The sequence below is a fragment of the Humulus lupulus genome, chromosome 3 (assembly GCF_963169125.1).
Source record: "Humulus lupulus chromosome 3, drHumLupu1.1, whole genome shotgun sequence".
Taxonomy (NCBI): Eukaryota; Viridiplantae; Streptophyta; class Magnoliopsida; order Rosales; family Cannabaceae; genus Humulus; species Humulus lupulus.
In genome coordinates, this window is record NC_084795.1 from 61,742,192 (window position 1) to 61,752,638 (window position 10,447).

Consider the following 10,447-nt stretch of genomic DNA (forward strand, 5'->3'; position numbering starts at 1 on the left):
CAAAGCGGTGGTGCCGGACTCCCCGATCCCCCGCTTTGGGCCGGCAGTGGAGAAGGAGCTCGAGGTGGCTCCTGATGCATTTTTTGAGGCGGAGAGGATCATCTCAAAAATGACCGACCAGGTGAAGATCAACAAGATCTTCCTTTCCCACAACATCGCTCTGGGGAAGGCGTCTGTGGTGGCACGACCTGCTGCAGATGGCGAGCGGAGCTGTGCGCCGCTCGACGAATCGTTCGCGGCCTGGAGCGGCGAACATTTTAAGGCGGGGGCCTTCCTCCCACTGGATCAGTATTTTGCTGATTTCCTTAATTATGTGAGGTTGGCACCGTTTCAGCTCCCGCCCAACTCTTACCGCTTGCTGGCAGGGTTGAGGTATTTGTTTCAGAAGCACGAGTGGGAGGTCCCCACTCCTGCGGACATTTTATATTTTTTTCTGCCTCAAAGCCAGTCCGGACCAGCGGGGGCGAGGTGACGAGTTTTACTACTTAACCCGATTCCCCAATACGGCTGCGGTCATCGAGCTGCCCAGCCACCCCAACGACTTCAAGGATCAATTCTTCATGTCGACGGGGTTCAGGAATTGCGAGCTCCACTACTTCAATCGTCCTCGTAAGTATCTTTTTTCCTTAGCTCGTAAGTTAAGTGTCGTTTTAGCTCCCCCCGTACCCCTTTCTAACTTAGGCTATTTCTGCAGCCGTCTTCGCGAGGACACAGAAATCTGTGACCCTCGGGGCCCAATACGAGACGCTGGCGGGCTTGCCCCCCAGCGAGAAGGATTATCACGTGCTCGTGACAGACGAGACGATGATAGCCTGCAAGCTGATTTTCCCGAATCAGACTTTAAACCTCAAGAGGCCCCGGGGGCTTCCCCCAGCTCGCGAAACCAGACCCATCGTCGTGGAGGAGGTCGCGGAAGACGAAGATGAGGAGGACGAAGGCGACAAAGTTCCGCTCGTGAGGAATAGGAAGCGGACCTTGGAGGTTGTCCCGGTGACGGGCAAGGAGAGGATCCAATCCGGAGCAGCCGCGGGTCCTTCTGGCCAAGGTAACCCTTACTTGTTTAGGAGTCTAGATAAGGCCACAGCAAACCCCCGGCTGGCTAGGTTCAATCCTAGGCAGATCATCCATCGTCACTGAAGGAATCCGGACCTGAACACGACCCTACTCCATTGCGTCGACCGGCTAGTGCTGGATTACCAAGATAGCCGACCTAGGGGTACCGTAGTAGTAGATAACACCCTAGCCTTTAGGTCGATCCTATTCGAGGAGTATGGGACCAACCTTCGAACATGGCCATCACTCCGGAGGGGTGACGTAGCTCCGGGGCTTAGGCAGTATGTAGACGAATCTAGCCCCGAGTCAGACTCGGACCCAGAACTTGCGCCAGCTCGGGAAGTAATCGACTTAGATTCTTCCCCGAGCTCGGGGGTTAGGATTCCCTTAGTATTCATATACTTTTTACCTCTTAGTTTTTGTGTCTATATGGTTGCTAACTCTTACTAACCATGCTTTTATTTTGACAGATGAGATGTCTCAGCCCAAGGAGAGCCTGCGGGGTACGGTCTTCGGGGGGAATCCCTCAGCTGGGCCAAGAATGAAAAGGCTCCGGACGTCCAAGAACGCCGCCGGGACTCCCACCAAGTCTCCTGCAAAGGAGAAGGATCAAGCCCTAGCTTCACAGGTTGCGGGAGCGGTTCCTCCTGCTGCAGGGGGAAGCAATATGCCTCCACCGGCTCCGCGAGCTCCACTCGCCGCCCGGGACACAGTAACGGAGGTCGGGACTTCGACCATCGTATCCTCCGATGTGCGCATACCAGTCAACCCCCAGGACCTGGAGAAGATCCCCGAGGCCTTTCGGGGAACGATGTATGAGTCGGCGAACTACGCCGTCAGCCATATATACAAGTTCACCGAGAAGGAGCTCCGGGCCATCGAGACAATGAGCCCTGTGGGCGTGCTGGAGTCTTCACTAGGCATGGCCATGACGGTGAGCCAACCTTAACTTTTGTGGTTTTTTACTTTGTTATTCTTTGCCCTGCTTTTTCCTAAGGAAATTGTCTTTCCGTCTTTGCAGAGCGTTGTCGCTCTTCACCGGAGCATTATCAAGACCAAGACTCAGCTCGGGGACATGAGGGACGAGCATCAGACTACCCTGCAGGCGTCCAAGGATGCCCTGGCGGCCAAGGATGCCCTGGCGGCCTCGCAAGTCGAGCTGGAGAAAACTCGCTTGAAGGTCCAAGAGCTCGAGACCTCCCTTGCCACCTCGAAGACGGACCTAGACGTCGCGAAGACCAAGGTCCAGGTCGCCCAGGCTGCCCTAGAGGACGAGCGGATAACTTCGGAAAAGTCCATGGAAGATCTGTTCTACCACTGCTGGGCCTACAATCTAGAGGCGGACTTCTCCTTCATGTCAGCGAGCCTCTGGGAGCGCTTGCTAGTGAAGTTCCAAGCTCGCCTTGATAAAGAGGCGCCCTCGGAGACCGGGGATGGTTCTGGCACAGCTGAGCGAGGTGAGACGGCGACCTCCAAGGGCCCAACTGGCGGAGCTTAGGGCGTTTCTTTTCTTGTGCCCCCCAATGTTTTTTTTTAAAAAATAATTTTTATGTAACCTTTGCATGAGGTGCTTTCACCTCAAGACAATTTACTTTAACGCTTTTAATTGATCTTCTCTTTTTTGCCTTTACGTATTTCGATTACAATCTTTTGAAAAACTTAGTTTATGATGATCTTTATCCATATCTCGACCTCTTTAAGAAGAAGAATGATCAATAGATTTAAACCAACTTCTAAGTTTTATGACTCGGTTAAGACCAGGAACTTAATTTGAAAACTTAGTTCACGTTAACTTTTATCCATATCTCGAGCTCTTTAAGAAGAACAGTGATCAATAGATTTAAATCAACTTCTAAGTTTTATGACCCGGTTAAGACCAGGAACTTAATTTGAAAACTTAGTTCGCGTTAACTTTTATCCATATCTCGAGCTCTTTAAGAAGAACAGTGATCAATAGATTTAAATCAACTTCTAAGTTTTATGACCCGGTTAAGACCAGGAACTTAATTTGAAAACTTAGTTCGCGTTAACTTTTATCCATATCTCGAGCTCTTTAAGAAGAATAGCGATCAATAGATTTAAATCAACTTCTAAGTTTTATGACCTGGTTAAGACCAGGAACTTAATTTGAAAACTTAGTTCGCGTTAACTTTTATCCATATCTCGAGCTCTTTAAGAAGAACAGCGATCAATAGATTTAAATCAACTTCTAAGTTTTATGACCCGGTTAAGACCAGGAACTTAATTTGAAAACTTAGTTCGCGTTAACTTTTATCCATATCTCGAGCTCTTTAAGAAGAACAGCGATCAATAGATTTAAATCAACTTCTAAGTTTTATGACCCGGTTAAGACCAGGATAGGACTTAGTTAGCGTTAATCCTTATCAATATCTCGTGTTTTTTAAGAAAAACAACGGTCATTCGATATGAATCAACTTCTAAGTCATTAAGGAGACCTGGTTATATCCAGGTACCATATGCCCCCCAAGTAACTGGGAAAGGGTCTTTCGTGGTTACTTTAGATTACACTTGCAAACATACATAAAAACTTATTCTCATTAATACATAAAAAGTGGCCTTCCAAGCCTTACAAGTGAATTACTGATAATATTTCTTTAAGTGGATGGCGTTCCAAGTGCGCGGGACCACCCCTCCATTAAGCCAGGCTAACTTATAAGTTCCCTCCTTAATGATTTCGATGACCTGGTATGGTCCTTCCCAGTTTGGTCCCAAAACTCCATCTTTGGGATCTTTCCCGGCCAGGAAAACTCTCCTTAGGACCAGGTCACCAACGCTAAAGGCTCGTTTTTTGACTTTGGTGTTGAAGCAGCGAGTGATTTTCTGCTGATAATGGGCGAGCTGGAGTTGCGAATCCTCTCACCTTTCATCAACTAGATCGAGGGAATTGCACAGGAGCTCGTGGTTTTGATCTTGGTCGTAAGACTGGACTCTATGCGAAAGCACCTTAATTTCCACGGGGAGGACTGCCTCACTCCCAAAGGTTAGGGAAAAGGGAGTATGACCCGTAGGAGTCCAATATGAGGTCCGGTACGCCCATAGGACCTGGGGGAGCTGTTCTGGCCAAACCCCCTTTGCTTCGTCTAATCTCTTCTTGAGGCTCGCCTTTAGGGTCTTGTTGACAGCTTCGACCTGGCCATTAGCCTGAGGATAGGCCACGGAGGAGAAACTTTTCACAATTCCGTGTCTTTCACAAAATTCGGTGAACAGGTCGCTGTCGAACTGGGTGCCGTTGTCAGAAACGATCTTCTTGGGTAGGCCGAACCGACAGATGATGCTCTTAACCACAAAGTCAAGCACTTTTTTGGACGTTATCGTTGCCAAAGGTTCTGCCTCAACCCACTTAGTGAAGTAGTCGATGGCTACCACGGCGTAACGGACCCCGCCTTTTCCAGTGGGGAAGGCGCCAACCAAGTCTATCCCCCAAACAGAAAACGGCCATGGGGACGAGATCATCTTCAGCTCGACCGGAGGAGCTCGGGCAACTGCAGCGAATCGCTGGCACTTGTTGCACTTCTTCACGTATGAGATCGAGTCTTTGGACAGAGTTGGCCAGTAATACCCTTGCCTGAGAACCTTTAAGGCTAAGCTCTGCCCCCCAGTGTGGTCTCCGCAAAATCCTTCGTGCACTTCCTGCAGGATGGCCTTTGCTTCACTTGGAAGAACGCACCAGAGGAGAGGTAGGGAGTGCCCACGTCGGTACAACACTCCATCGACTATAGTATATCTAGGAGCTTGATACAGAACTCGCCGTGCATCGTTACGTCCTCCATGCAGCTTGCCCTCGACGAGATATTCAAGGATGGGGGTTATCCAGGTCGGCCTGGCGTCGATCATCTCGACCTCCGTCCTGGCTCCTTCTATACTTGGTTTTTCCAGGAATTCTACTGGTACCAACCCCAAGGTCTCCGTCTCTCTGGAGGTGGCGAGCTTGGTAAGAGCATCTGCATTAGCGTTCTGTTCCCGAGGTATCTGTTCGATCGATCCTCGCTCAAATGCGGACAGCTCAGATTTCACCTTTGCCAGATAGGCAGCCATCTTGGGTCCCCGTGCTTGATACTCGCCCAGAACCTGGTTGACCATGAGCTGGGAGTCATTGAAGCATTGGACGAAGCTCGCCTTCAACTCCTGGGCTATCCTCAGTCCTGCCAGCAAAGCTTCGTATTCGGCCTCGTTATTGGAGGCTTTGAATCCGAACCTTAGGGCCGAGTGGAATCTATGTCCCTCAGGAGATATCAGAATGATTCCAGCGTCGGAGCCGTTCTCGTTGGACGAACCATCTACAAAGATCCTCCACGAAGCCTGGGGCGAGCTGATTTGGGGTGAGTTCTCTACGGGATCCTCCTGGAATCCCGTGCATTCTGCCATAAAATCGGCCAAGGCTTGACTTTTTATAGCAGTTCGCAGAGTGTACAGAATTTCGAACTGACTAAGCTCGACGGCCCACTTTATCAAACACCCCGATGCTTCAGGTTATTGCAAAACCTGCCTTAAAGGTTTATCGGTCACGACGTGAATCGAGTGGGACTGGAAGTATGGCCTGAGCTTTCGTGAAGCCGTGATAAGGCAAAACGCCAATTTCTCCATCAGCGGGTATCGGGACTCAGCACCAAGAAGTCTCTTGCTTATGTAGTAGACTGGTTTCTGAACTTGGTCCTCCTCTCGTACCAGCACGGCACTAGCTGCGTCCTCAGTGACAGCCAGGTAGAGAAAAAGAGGCTCTCCTGCCTTTGGTTTGGATAGCACGGGCGGCTCGGCCAAATGTGCTTTCAGGTCGAGGAATGCGCTTTTGCACTCTACTGACCATTCGAACTTCTTGTTACCTTGGAGCAGGTTGTAGAAGGGTAAACACTTATCGGTGGACTGGGAAATGAACTGGTTGAGGGCCGCCACCCTTCCTGTCAGGCCTTGGACATCTTTTCGCGACCTGGGAGAAGGAAGTTCGAGCAGGGATCTGATCTTGTCAGGGTTTGCCTCGATTCCTCGGGTATTGACTATGAACCCTAGGAATTTCCCTAACGCGACTCCAAAAGTGCATTTCTGTGGATTTAGCCTCATGCCATATTCCCGTAGTATCTTAAAACATTCTTCCAGGTCGGAAACATGGTTATCGGCAGTCTTTGACTTGACTAGCATGTCATCAACGTACACTTCCATGTTTTTTCCGATCTGGTCTGCGAACATTCTATTTACTAGCCTTTGGTAGGTAGCTCCGGCGTTCTTCAGACCGAACAGCATGACCTTGTAACAATAGACGTTAGTTGGGGTCATGAAGCTGGTGTGCTCCTGGTCCGCCGAATTCATCGCGATCTGATTGTAGCCCGAGTACGCGTCCATAAAGGACATGAGCTCGTGCCCCGCCGTGGCATCCACCAACTGGTCGATCCTGGGCAATGGGAAGCAATCCTTGGGGCAGGCATTATTCAGGTCAGAGAAATCGATGCAGGTCCGCCATTTCCCGTTAGGCTTTGGAACCAGCACGGGGTTGGCAACCCACACTGGAAACTTGGCTTCACGGATAAAGCCGCATTTCTTGAGCCGGGATACCTCTTCCTCTAGGGCTTCATCTCGAGTGGTTCCTAAACGCCTTTGCTTCTGGGACTTGGCAGGAACGCTTTTATCCAGATGAAGTGTGTGCATGATGACACTCGGGCTAATTCCCACCATATCCTTGTGCGACCATGCAAATACGTCCAAGTTATCTTGCAGAAACGTAGTCAGCTCCGCCTTCCTCTGGCTACAGAGGTTTTTTCCGAGCCTGACCATTCGTGACAGATTCTGTGGATCAATGTTTACTTCCTCGAGCTCCTCTATCGCCTGGAGCTCGGATCTGTCCTCGTCTATTCGGGGGTCAACATCTTCACTTAAGACGACATTTTCCCCCTCGGCGTTTTGAGGTTTTTCAATCTCAGGATCCGCTAAGGGTTCCTGAGATTCCTCTCTCCCTTGAATGGCCATTGCCAGCTGCCCGGGTTTAGATTTTCCCTACATGGAAATGCTGTAGCATTCCCTGGCAGCGAGCTAATCGCCACGGATAGTGCAAATTCCTGTCGAAGTAGGGAACTTCATTGCAAGGTGGCGAATGGAAGTGACGGCCTCGAAGGCTATGAGTGTAGGTCGGCCCAAAATGGCGTTGTAGGCAGCGGAGCAGTCAATAACCACGAACTCAAGTAGTTTGGAGACTGTCCGAGGTCCTTCACCTAGGGTGATCACCAGCTCGATCGTCCCTATCGCTGCTGATCCTTCTCCCGAAAAACCATACAACATCATGGAGGTTGCCTTGAGCTCGGCGACAGTCAAGCCCATCTTCTCTAAGGTGGATCGGAATAGCAGGTTCACCGAACTTTCGTTGTTTATCAGTACCCTTCTCACTCTCCGGTTGGCGAGCTGGACTGCTACAACCAAGGGATCATTGTGAGGGAACTGGACATGGCCTGCATCTTCCTCCGTAAAAATGATTGGTTGCCTCTCCAATCGCTGCTGCTTTGACTGACGCTGTTCCGGGACGAACTCCACTCCGTTATGGGCTTTTAGTTCGTTCATGTATCTCTTTTGGGCGCCTCTGCTCGTGCCAGCCACGTGCAGACCTCCAGAGATGGTGGATATCTCGCCCCCTACAACAGGGGGAGGGATGTCCTGATCTAACTGAGACCCAGGCTGACTGGCTGGGACATCCGGAGCAGGTCGATTTGCTGGAACCCTGTTCCGTGAGTATTGAGCCAAGGGGCTGGCTCAGATGAGAGTCTCGATCTCATCTTTTAAATGCCTACAATCGTCGGTATTGTGGCTCACATCATTATGAAAACGGCAAAACTTGGAAGTATCTCTCTTTCCCTTATGGTGCTTCAATGGCTCCGGCCTCTTCCAGGGGACTCGAGTAGAGTTGGCCAGGAAGATACTCTCCCTGGACTGGGTGAGCTCGGTATACGTCGTGAAAACGGGCTTAAACTTGTCTACGGACTTATTCTTCTTCTGGCCGTGCTGACTATTTTCGCCATTTCCCTTTCTTTTGCCTCCACCGGGCTGGTTGTTCTGTGTGACGCTTTGGGTCGCTACCACGACCTCCATCCCTACTCCGTTCCCGTAGCTGAGGCCTCGGCTTCCTCCAAGTTTATCCATTCTTGGGCCCTGTTAATGAATTCATTAACCGAGCTGACTCCCTTCCTTTGTATATCCTTCCAGAGGTCTCCTCCGACAAGTATTCCGGTTCTCATGGCCATGATCTTGGAGCTGTCATCCGCGTCTCTAGCCCGAGCAGCAACGTTCGCGAATCTGCTCAGATAGGCCTTCAGAGTCTCACCGGGCTGCTGTCTCACATTTGCCAGGGAGTCGACTTGGACACGGGCGGCCTAGGAGGCTCGGAATGCCCTTTTGAAGTCAGCTGAGAATGTCTTCCAGGAACTGATTGACTGTGTTTTACTTTGCTTGAACCATTGCCTGGCTGGTCCGGTCAGCGTGGAAGGGAAGATTAAGCATCGCAGCTCGGGGCCAATGTTGTGGGCCATCATCAGGGTGTTGAACATCCCTAAATGGTCTGATGGGTCTCCGTCCCCATTGAACTTTGACAAGTGGGGCATACGGAAACCAGATGGGTACGCCGTTGCTGCTATACTGGGGGCGAAGAGTTCCATCTCGTCCCCTGAATCATATTCGTCTTTTTCTTTTTCTGATAGGAGCTTCCTCATCAACTCCTCCATCTGAGCCAGGCGCTCGAGGGTTTGGTCCTGATGTCCTTGGTTATTCCGGGACTGTTCAACAGCTCCGGATCCATTGTACATATTTGGTGGGTTATTGCCCCTCCTATCTTGAGATAGGTTATTTGGGACATTCCCTCCGTTACGTACTTCAGACAGAGCCCCCCTAAGCGAGCCTGGCCATCTCCTCCTGCTCTGTCCCCTCTATGAGAGTTGAGGCGATCTCGCAGGTCGCCTCCCTGGGTGGCCTGATGACTTTGCGCCGAACTCAGACCCTGGCGCAGGTCTCCCCCCGAGAGATCACTTCGGCGACTGCCGGTCCAATGGTTCCTGCTAGATAGGCTCGTAGTCCGCCTTTGGTGCTGAGGATCTGGGCTTTCCCTTGGCGCCCTGCTACGCCGGGAAGGTCCTGCCGATGGCGGATTTCTCCTACTACTCCCATAGGCTGGGATGTCTCGGACGGGCCGAGGAGGAGACGGATATCTGATTGGAGAAGGAGGATGCCTGACTGGAGAGGCTATCCTAGTTCTGTCAGGACGGATCAAGTTTGGTGGGGGCCTTTCGGCCCTACCAACCTGCTGGTCCCGTGCCTGTCGATCTAGACGAGGTGCAGGATGGTTGTTGGGAACGGGCTGATGTCGTGAGCCCTCCCCGGATCTCCTTCGGGAATTTCCTCGAGCTCCTCTGGGCGTCCTCGAGGATGGTTGGGAGCTAGGAGTCGACGTCCTGACCGAACGGCTGTATTGCTGTTGTTCGGCTCTAGGCATTCCTCTGAAATCTGCCTCTCAATGGCGTGATGGAGGGGTGGAGTTGGCTGCTGGAAGTCTATCCAAACGGCTATGCCTGGACCGGTTACCCCGGCGAGACTTAGGAGCCTCGCCTTGCCTCTCTACGACGTTAACGCCGGTTATGAGAGGGGGTAGTTGGGCTAGCATATCCTGGATTTGCTGGCTAGCCGTTGCTAAGTGGCTCCTCAGCTGAGCGTTCTCCATCTCCACCGCAGTATAATAGCATGGGTTCGGATTAGGCGGCCGGGGTGCCGAACTACCAGTATCATCTTGGCCCGCCGGCTGTTTTCCTGGCCGCTACTGGACTTTCGGAACTTGTTCACCAGGGACAGCAGTATGATGAGCCTCCTGCCCATCATGTTGTTCTGTCTCGTTACCATGCCTGGACCGAGTAGTCACCATAGTTGGATGTTTGCAACATCACTAATCGAACTTGCTCTCAATGAAAGCACCAAACTGTTGACGCGGTTCTTCGCCAACAGATAATTAAGAGAAGAAGAGAAAGGGATTAGTGCTAAATGTAGAACCGTAACAGATATATGATCTTAGAGAATGAAAAGGTGACTCAAGACACGGTTTTTAAGTGGTTCAAAGGTTAAAATCCTTCTACTCCACTAGTCAGTATTATTGCTTTATACTGGATATTTGATTACAGGGTCTTTCTTTACAATAGAGAATCCAACCCTTATCAACTCCCAGGGTCTCCATATTTATAGGAGAAGGCACCTGGACGTTGGCAAGAAGGTCATCCCGTGACCCTCTTGCCTGTCATATCAATTCTGTGACATTCATGATTAATTCCTAAACCTGACACATAAGTGTGGTCAAATCGATAGGTAAGGAGATAATGGGCCGCACGGCCCAACCCAGTTGTGGGTGTCTGAATACGCACGT